This window comes from Micromys minutus (genome assembly GCF_963924665.1).
Source record: "Micromys minutus genome assembly, chromosome: 6".
In the NCBI taxonomy this organism is placed as follows: Eukaryota; Metazoa; Chordata; class Mammalia; order Rodentia; family Muridae; genus Micromys; species Micromys minutus.
The window spans coordinates 57,056,265-57,067,521 of NC_137975.1; the positions used below are offsets into that span (position 1 = coordinate 57,056,265).

Genomic DNA, 11,257 nt, shown 5'->3' on the forward strand with positions numbered 1-11,257 from the left:
TCTACCACCCCTTGTTATGGTCACCCTTTATGATCATCATGAACATTAGCAGCATGACATAAAAACTCCTCAAACGACAAAGACACCCCAGTGACGCAAAGTTGCTTGCTGCTGAAGAATTGTAAAGTTTACAGCAGTCTAAAACGCTAAAAAAAATATCACTCATAAAACACAACCAAGAAGCCTCTATATCACGACAGAGCTGAGCCCAAACACTCTTGGGTCATTAAAAAAGCAAACCAAAACAAAAGCAATGCTTTGCAAGCCCTTTGTGAAGCAAAATGGATTAAATAAAACACTTTTTTCTACCGGCGACCTTAGCCCTTCCCACTGGTGGCTCATTTATGGTTTTTCAGCTGAGCGAGAAGAGAGACTGCTCTCTAGCCCCCCTTCCTGGCACTCAGGCGGCTGAGGCTCTGGCGTTTGTCCTGCTTCGCGCTGCCTGCGGCGTCGCTCCCCGCCCGGTGACTGTTTCATCCAGACCTCCCGCAGCCTCCGGGTCCCAGTCCTGGCAGAGCGACAAGTGGCCAGTGAGGCGTGAGGATGGAGGGTGGGGACAGAGCCAGCAGGAGGAAGGCCGAGAGCGCTCGCCGAACGCAACTAGGCGCGCGTCTCTGAGCCCGCGTGGCGAGCGCCCTCTGGCCGGTGTCGCCGCCGCCGGGAGTACCCTCGGGTCGCCAGGCCCGCGCCAGTCCCCGCCATCGGAGTAACAGCAGCGCTGCGCGATACCAGGTAGGACCCCAGAGCCCCAAGTCACCGCCAAGGAGAGAGCAGGCTGGAGGTTCCAAAGATCCGGGGCCTGAAAGACCACCTGAGTGTCCCTTCCAGGAAAGGGTAGAGGAGGAGTGTCAGCAGGAGTGAGAAAAAATCGGAAAAAAAAAGCAAACTTTGGGGGTCCCCCAGTCTTGGTTTCTTGTGTGCTGGCGACCTTGGCCAGGTGAAGGCTGGGGTTAGGGATGGAAGGGCGCTTCCTTCTTCTTTAGCACCCGAGGAAAGGCAGGCTAAGAAAAGGAAAACAGTTGCAACTTGGTGTTCTCCAGAAAACAAGAACAAAAACAAAAAACCACCATAGACTTGTAAGGAGTGTTTTCTGTTCTAGAGGACCTGTCCAGGGAGAACACCTAGTTTTCTGGGAATTTATTGACGCGCTTGATTCGGTGTTTCGTTTGTTTTGCTTTGTTTTTCAGGGCCTGGGGCTGGATTTTAGGTGTTTGTTTGTTGTTTGTTTTGAAAAGTTGAGGTATTCACTTCAAGAGTGAATAAAAAGAGATTGTTTTTCAGCTTTGAGGGTCACTTTGTTGTAACCTCTTTGTTCCATTGGAGTTCTGAGAGCCGGAATTATTAATGTACCAGGGTGACTTTAATGACTCCATGTGGGGGTGGAGAGAGGGGCCAGTGTTGGCTGAACCTTGATGATTCTGGCGTTTTCTGCAACAGGAGCTTCACAGGGCTGCCCTTTCCTCTGGGCTGTCCTGCCACGATGTGGGCTGGCCATGGTGCTAATAAAAGATTATTCAGTGGTGACACAGCTGGGTATGTGTGGAGATGGGAGGGTGGAGAGAGAGACTGGCTTCTTGGGCTGTAAGTGGGAAAAATGGACTGTTTGTGCTCAAGCCCCAGTCCTTTAAGCTGCAGGTGCCTTTTGAGAGCACAGACCTAGACTGGAAAATTGTGTGATGGACCTCAGAAAAGATCTGGGGGTTCTGCCTTTGTCTTCTCAGCCCCACTCGTTGGTCCCTTTTATTTAGCAAAGAGAATTTAAAAGTCTCTCGGAATTCAGGAGTCAGGGAGACAGAGCTTAATGGCTCCATGCATTTTCCTTCTCTTGTTTTATTTTGTCCTGGAAGCCATACCCAGGACTGCTTTTCCTTCCCCGGGGCTTATTGGCTTGCCCTCTCCTAAGATAGTGAGTGCCTCACCCTACTCACACCCCGACCTCGTAAACCATCATCATCATCCCACCCTCCCGGCTCATCTGTGAGAATGTGTAAAATGACAGGCTTAGTGTGGATGCTTTAAAAACATAATGCTGTATCTTGTGGGAAGAAGGGTGACATTTACTAATTTGGTTGCAAATTACTTTTGAAGTTTATGCACAGCTGTTTGAAAACCCTCAGAGATCAGTGCCATTGTTTGATGCAGGTGTCTACCACAGAAAGAGCTCGTTAGGCTGTTTCTTTTGCTGATTGGGAGTACACGTATTTGACCATTTAGCCTAGGAAGATCTGAAACCGGCACAGTTCCCCCGGCAAGCTGAGCGATTCAATCTAAATGCAGAGGTTCGGTTTTAGTTTTTTACAATGGTTATTTTGTCTTTTAATCCCCTCTTAGTGACTCTTACTGCCCGTCTCAAGGGGAACCTTTCTGGCATCATTAGGTTCTAATTCCAGTGGTCTACTCTGTAAAATGGAAGTTTCTCAGGAAGATTCTTGTTGCCCCATGTTTGGTCAGTTTCACTCCTTCATTGCCTTTCGCTATGGTGACTCAGGGTGGCAGGGTGGCAGTGACTCCTGGACAAACTCCCAACACCTGTTCTCCCACCAGCGCCACCTCACAGCCTGGCCTCTGTACACACTGTGTGTGTAGCCACACAGTGCAGCCTCTGGGACCGCTCTCTCCTCTCTCCAGAGGCTTGCAGGGGTGCTGTTCATAGATCCAAACCCGGCTCTTCTAAACTCTCAAAGATCCTTCTCAACACTTCTCTACTTCCCTAGTTCACAGCAGGCTTTAGAAGCTTTCTGAAATAACCCCGCTGGCCTTTGCACATTTCCATAAAGACTTCTTATTCTACTGTGATTTTGTCCCTTCCCTTCACTGTGGAAAAGACCAAAGTTCTGTGCAATGATGTCCCTGGACTCATGTTCAGGAATGTGGGTTTCTGGTCTACATCTATAATTTCAGACACTGAGAGTAAACATCCTTCTAATGCAATATTTAATTACAGTGTGTTTGCCTTTCTTTGGAATAGAAATTAGGATTAATTAGAACCCTACTTCTTAATGTGTTTAAAGACAGAGATATTGATTATATTGTTTGTTCTGTGAATGTTAACCAAGTATTAACCAAATGTGACAGCTTGCTAATAAATTTATATTTGATTTCAGGTGGTTTTTTTTTATAGAGCTAAGTATTTAAGTTTTAAAAATAATTACCTCTAAATCAATTTAAATATGACACATTGTTTTGAGACAGGGTCTCACGTAGCCCAGGTCACTATGTAATGGCCTTGAACACTTGATCTTCTTTCTTCCACATTCAAACTATTGGGATTTTAGGTGAATATCACGACTTCAGGCCTTAAGTGATATTTTATCATACAGTGATAAATGTCCATGACACAAATCTGGGAAGTACACACACACACACACACGCACACATATGTATATGTGTGTATACATATACATACATATCTATATGTCCCAAGCTAAGTTTGTAATTAAAAGAATCAAAGTTAGTCTATGATAACCTAAGATAGCATTAAGTTCATTCATTTTTTCTATTTTCATTAGTTCTTTGAGAATTTACATCCATACACTATATTCTGATCATACTCTCTTCTGTTCCTTCTGATCACCACCCAGAATAATCCCCCATCCCCTTAACTCTGTGTGCTTTTTTAAAATTTATTTTTGGTGTAATATAATTAAGATCTTTCTTTCTCTCATATATCCCTCCCCACTTTGCTTCAAATTCACGGTCTCTCTTTCCATTAATTATTATTGCATGCAGATACATATAAAGATATATATTCCTACATATAGCCTGTTCAGTCCTTAATCTTTTAATAGCCCAGAATCTAATTAGTGCTTTCTGTATAGTCATAGATGTTTGGCCATCCACTGAAACACGGTCAATTTACTAAGGGCCACATATTTAAAGAAAACTGGTCCTCGGTTCTTTTGTGCCACTATGGCCAGTGGCTCCTTAAATGGGGTGGAGGCTAGTGAGCATCTCTGTTTTCCTTGTTAGAATGTCCCGGACTGACTTTGCAGGTCTTACTCTGCCAGCTAGAGTTGCTGTGAGCTTTGCCCTGGTTGTCACATCGTGTGGGTCTTACAGTCCTTCTGCGCCCTGTTCCGTGATGGCCCCCGAGCCTTGGTAGGGAGGAAATGTGATGTAAATGTCCTACATGAGCCTGCTCTCACTCCCCGTGGCCCCGGTTGTTATTTTAAGACTTCCAGTATTTCCTCTCTAAGCATCATTTAGACAGTCTAGCTGTTCAAATCTATTCCAGGAGCTAATGTGGAAGTTGGGAGATTTATAGAAATGCACGATGTGCAGCCAGAAAAGTGAATTAAAAGGTGTGTCTTGGCAGGGTTCGAAACATTTTTCATCTCGGTGCCAGACATTTGTATTTAGTCATATTCTGATTACAGTGTCATCTCTGTGTATTCTTGGCAGGCAGTGGGGGGGGGGGGTGAAAGTCCAAGGTCTCAGAAGTTAAAACTATCTCATCTGAGTCCAGAATCATGGATTTCTGCACTAGGTTAAATTGCTATTTATTTTGAGCCCTTGACTTGGGAGCACATGCTTCTACATGTGGCTAAGATGTGTTCGCTTTGGAATTAAGCTAATGGTATTGATGATGATCATAACCAGAAGAAACCAAAGCAACAAAGTTTGGGCTAGGGATGTGGGTGGCTCCATTAAGACAGTTGCTACCTAGCATGCAGGAAGCCCTGGGTTTTGTCCTGAACACTGCATAAACCAGCCGTGATACTGTAGGAATATAATCCCAGCACTCAGGAGGTGGAAGACAGGAGTAAAGTCATCCTTGCCTACATAGTGGGCTCAAGGCCATGCTGAGATACAATACACTCCCTAACAAAATAAAACTAAGCTAAACTAAAAGCAAAAAAGGACCATTATTATTTATGATCTATATGCTAATTAAAATTATTGTCACATTTAAGTTTCATAAAAGTCCTCATAAATTACATATTTTTGTTCTCATCTTTTTTTTTTTTCAGAAGAGAAAGCCAAGGTTGGAGAGAGCTAAGTTACTTGCCCAGATTTTATAACTTGTAAGAGGTAGAGGCGAATTTGACTGGCCACTAAGCCCTTCTGGAAACTGCATGTCAGCTCACCTGACAATTAAAAAGTATACATAAAAATTGACCACCTTAACCTCTTACAAAGGGTTTACTTAATTCTATTTTATGGGTATGAGTATTTTGTCTGTGTGTATGTCTGTGCACCATATGCAGGCCGGAGTCCGTGGTAGATCACTTGGGACTGGAGTCACTTTGGGTGCTTTGGGACTGGGCTAGCGTCCTCTGGAAGAGCAGTGAATGCTGTGATCTTAGGCACTCTTAAGTGAAAGACTCGACAGCTTTGTGTGATCGTCACTTCCACCCATTAAGCTATTCCTTTTGTGTATATGGGGTGTGCTCATGTGGGTTATAACACGTGTGTCTATGTGCTCTCTACCGTGCATGTGCAAACCATCTTCAGACATTCTCCAAGTAACTGCCTGAGACAAGGCCCTTTGCTGAACAAAATGCTCACGCTTTGGGCTAGGGCTGGCTGGCCTTGTGAGTTCTGGGAGCCTCCCTGTATCCACCCTCTGTTTGGGTGCTAGGGTTATGGGAAGGTGCAGGTGTTCTACTCGGCTCCTCAAGCTTGTAAAGGCTTCTTACTTCTGCCTCTAAACTAATCTAAAACTGTGGTTCCCATGGAACTCTTACCATCTTACAAAACTATGCACAAAACACTTAACTCCCCATTCCCCACTTTGCTCAGCCCCTGGGAAGCACAATCCCACTAGCTATCTTTGTCTAGGTCCCTTATGTAAGTGTGTTCATAAAAGGATGCATCTTTTTATCGACTGGCTGTTTTCACTTAGCGGATCTCACTTTGTATTCTCTATCCATGTTACGGCCAAATGTTAGACATTTCCTGTTTTTACAGATTGAATGTTTGAGGATGCGTCTATGCCACATTCACTTAGCTATTCATTTTGTTTGCGGGTTCGATCGATTGCTTCCGCCTCTGATTTTTGCAGGCAGTGCCAAAAGACGTGTGTATTAACCCTTTCTCGACACTGTGACAAAGTACCTGTCAAAAGCAATTTGAAGAAGGGTTTACTCTAGTTCGTCAGGTCGGGAATGGCTTGGCAGCACAGCACAGGGTGGCTGGTTCTACCGTATCCATAGTCAGGAGGCAGAGACTAAAGCATGCTCCTGCTTTGCCCTCCTTCCCATTCCTGTTCACTCTGGGACCCCAGCCCATATGTCGGTGCCTCACATTCAGTTAAACACCTCCGGAAAGGCCAGAGATTTGTCTTCTAGATGATTCTAACTCCCAACAAGTTGACAGTCAACAATACCCATCAAAGGAGATGTGCAAACATCCGTTTGAGGTGTCACTGTTACTGCTGTTGTGGGCATTCTGCGTCTTCCAGTGATTCTGTACATACTTGAGAATTATAAGGAAACCACTGCACTGGTTTCCAAGGCTTCCGGATCACTTCACACCCCCACCAATGATGCTATGTCATTCTAATCTCACTTCATCCCAGCCAACTATCTGTACTTTTGCTTCCGATTATAGTCATCCACAAAGACCTCGTATACTAATCCATTACATCAAACCATTAGCTGCCTGGTCCCAGGGATCTGGGAGGCAAGGCTACCTCTCACTACATTACTTCTTCCTGTCTCATTTTGTACTTACATTCCTTGTACTAGCACAAGTTCACTTCTTAGGGCTACTATTCATGGAGCCTGGACAGACCAGGGGACTCAGGACCAGGAGGGGCCCCTGGAAGGTAATCTGAAGGCTCTATATATGCAGTTGTCTCGATCACTGTGCATGACCTTCCAATGCAGGAATGAACGCCAGGAAGAATGAGGCAGCATGGTATCGGTCCTCAGTAACTCTGAACGAGTGGCATGGGGACTTTATGGAAGAGTAATTATGCGGTGAGCATCTTTGTAGGTGCAGTTGTACCTATGTTACTTATCTTCCTGTTTTCTTCCAGGCCGATCTACAATGGCTAGAGTTTTGTCCCAACCTCTACAGTAGGGTGGCCCATATGCCATGTTCCTTATAGATATTCATAGAATGATTGTCACATGTAATGCAAAGGGCAGTTCTATGGGAGCACCGGCACTTGGGGTGTCTAATATAGAATCCCAGAGTTGTCAGTGTTGGCTCAGATGACATTGAAAGGTAAGTGACTCCGAGCCAGGTGGGTGCCTTGTAGAAAACAGAAACGGGAGTTGCTGAGTGACCCTGCAGCCCACAGACGTGCTAGCACATGACGGGTGTGAGCAGAATGAGCCTGCTTCCCTTACCTGTTGCTACATCACCTTCATTGATTAACATTTAGGGGTCTCGTTCTCCCTACTTGTGAAGTCAGCCAGTGGCAGTGACCTTGTGAAAATAGATAAGCACTTCACAAGTCAGTTGAGTGGTGTCACTAATGGGTAGAGCTGGAAAGGGTTAACTATTTTATGTGTCCAGATTGGCACACTTGGGAATGTAAGAGGACATTACTAATAACCAAACTGATCAATGGAATTACCTAACTTGGGGAGAGGGCTTAGTGAACATGAATATGTATTCTTGTATATACATATTCATCTATGTGTGTGTGGCATATGTATGTGTTTGTATCTGGACAATATGTGTATGTGCATTGCTTGTGTTGATGAGTGTATGTGTACATGTGCGTGTGTGTGTGTGTGTGTGTGTAAGTGCATGTGCACATGTGTGTTTCCAGACACCAGAAATCAACACTGGATATATTCCTCAATCATTTTTACCCTGTTCTCACTGAAAGCTAACTGATCCCATTAGCCTGGTTAGCCAGCAAGCTCCAAGGACCCTCCTGCTCCTTCCTCTTCAGCACCAGCATTATGGACACACGCTGTCAACATCCAGCTGTCTTGTGGATTCTGAGGAATCAGACTCAGCTCCGTGCTTGGGGGGTAAACACTTCACCAGCTGCCCCCCTCTTAGTAGTCCCCAGAGTCACCCTTCTTGCAAGGCACACAAAGCCCTTGTTCCCTTTCGAAGCATAAGAAGAATTCTGCTAATGCTTGGTTTCTCTGTCTGTGGACATCGGTTCTATTTAAGTGTCCCCAGCCTGTGGAGAACCTTGGGATTGAGTGTGCTTGCTGTAGCCAGTTGAAGAGCCATCATTTCTCTAATGCACGGAGGTCACAGTGGTTCTGACTAGAAAACCTCAGCTTGAGGAACCTAAAATGTACACAACATGCCATTTCCTAATGCATGATGTACAGCTAGCACCTGCGTCCCACCAAATATTATGCACTGTATGTCCCAAAGATATGTTGGCATCAGAGTAAGCAAGTTGCTTTAGACCAGTGGTTCTCAACCTCTGGATCCCGACCCATTTGGGGACCGAATGACCCTTTTACAAGGGTTGTATGTCAGAAGTCCTGCATATCCGGCATTTTTTTATTCATATCAGCAGCAAAATTACAGGTATAAGGATGCAATGGAAATAATTTTATGGTTGAGGAGTCACCACAACATAAGGAACAGTATTAAAGGATCACAGCATTAAGAAGGTCACTGCTTTAGACTAAGGAGAAACAGAAGCCAAGGAAGCTATTATGAGGCCAATCTGCATTGTCACATAAGCTGAAGCATCTGAAATGCCTGGCCACATAACCAAGGAAAATTCCCTCTTATGCTCTTAGGATCTTGTTTTAAAGGTCTTGGACCAGTTTTATCATTTTTTTTTTTTCATTAGAACATAAACTTGACAATGTGACATTTGAGTGCAAGGGTGAAACTTCAGCTTTGTGTTGGGACTTGAGCTGAGTGGCATCTTTGCCATCTTCCCTTTCAGACTGATTATGGGGAACATGTGGTAAAGAAATGAGATCGGAGTTGGCTTTGGTAGTTGGCATGGTTGTCACCCGTGGAGTTCCTGGAATCCAGTGTTCACCTCTGACTCCTTCCTCCACAGGAAAAGCTCAGAGAGAACCAGGTTCAGTTAGTTCAGTCATTTGGATATCTGACCTCTCCTTCCTCAAATTCCTAGGCATTGCAGACTTCATTGAATCATCTCTTCCTGAAGGCATTTTGTGATCCTATTGATGAGAGTTTAATTTTCTCCTCTGCAGATTTGAAGCACCTGTCAGATCATCTTTCTAAGGTACTTAGCAGACAATGTCACCTACAGCAACCACACCATTAGTAGGAATAGATGTATTGTCACTGTTTGACTTTATATGCCCCTGGCATCATATTCTGCAGGAATACTGTGTGCAACCTCTCTGATCGCTGACTGCATCCCTAATATATACCAAAGTATCGAATAACCAGAGAGTATCAAAAATAGTAGCATGGTACATAAATGGCCATAAAGTTCACAATCTGCAATGCCCTGGGGAACATCTGCTGTGTTAGAAGAAATGAGTCAAATAGGATTTAAATATTTGCACCAACAGCATCACTATTTTACTGGGAAATTTTGCCCATGGGCTTCTGGAGTTCTCTGAATAAATTCTACTAGAAATCTGAGATTGAAGTAATAGAAAGCATTTACTGAATGAAACACTCCACAGCTCTGTTACTAGGTGCTTCTACACTAATAATTCTAGAGATGACCAGCAACAAGAATAAGATGTGTCTCCTCTTGTATGTGTGATGGTTTCTTCCTCTGTCACCTTCTGGCATCTCACTTTGCTGACAATTTAAGTAGCAACAAAAAAGAAAAAGGAAATATAGACTTAAGATGATGGTACATGCCTGGAATCCCAGCCTCTGAAGAGAGGACTGGGACAGGAGATTGTGAGTTTAAAGCCAGCCTTGGCCTACATAGGTAGACCCTGTCTCAAGACAGGAGGCTAGGGGCATAGATCAGTTTCAGAACACTTATCTAGTCAAGGGTGCAGGCCCATGATTGGAAAGGAAAGAAGGAAAGAAGGAAAGAAGGAAAGAAGGAAGGAAGGAAGGAAGGAAGGAAGGAAGGAAGGAACAAAAACAAAGAAAGAAGGGAGAGAGTAAGCAGGGCAGAGAAAGAAAAAGAAACATTTAAAATGTGAAAAACACTACAAGCAAAAAGACAAAGAAAAAATTTTAAAGCATAAAATAGAGATGTGCTGACAACCAGAAGCTCTTTAAACTTTTAGACAAGATTAAAGAGAAGAAATAATCATTGATCTAAAATTTAAAAGATCTTAAGGAGTCTTCAGTGAAATCACCCTTGCTTTAAGGTAACAGTTGTTAAGGCAGTTCAGAATAAGAAAATGGGAAAGTAAAAGAATAAATTCAAAAATGGAATACATACACAAAGAAAAATAACTCCCGTCTCCCCCCCCCCCAAAAAAAAAAAAAAAAAAAAAAACTAGTCTGGAGTAAGTGAAGAAGCAACAGAAAAAAGACACTACCCCCCCAAAAAATGTAATAAAAGCAAGGACTGACTCCCAGAATTCCCCTGACCTTCACATACAGGTTTCTGTGGTATACATAGGTCTCTCTCTCTCTCTCTCTCTCTCTCTCTCTCTCTCTCTCTCTCTCTCTCTCTCTCTCTCTCCCCCTCCCTCCCTAACTCCCTCCCTCCCCCACCTCTTTCTCTCTTTATGTCACACACACAATTTTTTAAACAACTTACTTATTTTTATTTTATGTACATTGGTGTTTTGCCTGCATGTGTTTCTGTGTGAGAGGTTGAATCCCTAAAGCTGGAGTTGGAGACCATTGTGAGCTGCTCTGTTGGTGCTGGGACGAGAACCTGTGTGCTCTGGGGGAGCTGAAGTTACTCTTAAACGCTGAGCCATCTCTCCAAACCCAATTTTTTTAAAAAGGCTGTTTAGATGATTCAAAGGTAGACTAATCAAAAACATAAACCGAAAAGAAGAAAAGGGAAAAAGTATTTCAAAGAAGATTAAAAATAAATCTTAGCAATAATGAGGGAGGAGAAGAGGGAGAGGAGGGAAAGGGAGAGAGAGATAGAGGGAGGATAGAAGGGAGAAGAGAGGGCAGAGAAGACACTGTTACAGATTCCTGAGAACCACAAAGCAGAGCAGGAATGACCTCAGTACCAGTGTTTATTTGTGTGTGAAAGGCTGGGTCAAGGACATGCACAGAGGTGATGTTTTCACGAGGGAAAGGCTATGCACTCACAGTGACAGGTCCCTCTGGAGAAGTGCCTGCACACATCATGTGTGGGAAAGCCAAAGGGCTCGCTCCTATTGGCCTGCAGAGGGAAGGTGATACCTCCTTGCCGTGTAAGACAGGACATTCTTTTTCATTCTGACCATCTTCATCTGAAGGC

General features: G+C 44.0%; 1 protein-coding gene across 1 annotated transcript in view; it reads left to right on the forward strand.

The window, feature by feature from the left end:
* Positions 1 to 549: 549 nt before the first annotated feature.
* Positions 550 to 11,257, forward strand: part of PRKCQ (protein kinase C theta) — a 133,934-nt gene continuing 123,226 nt past the window's right edge. Inside the window, exon 1 of the mRNA XM_080917902.1 lies at positions 550 to 732. The gene's annotated coding sequence lies outside the window, so the exon portion shown is untranslated. The remainder of the gene's footprint in view (positions 733 to 11,257) is intronic.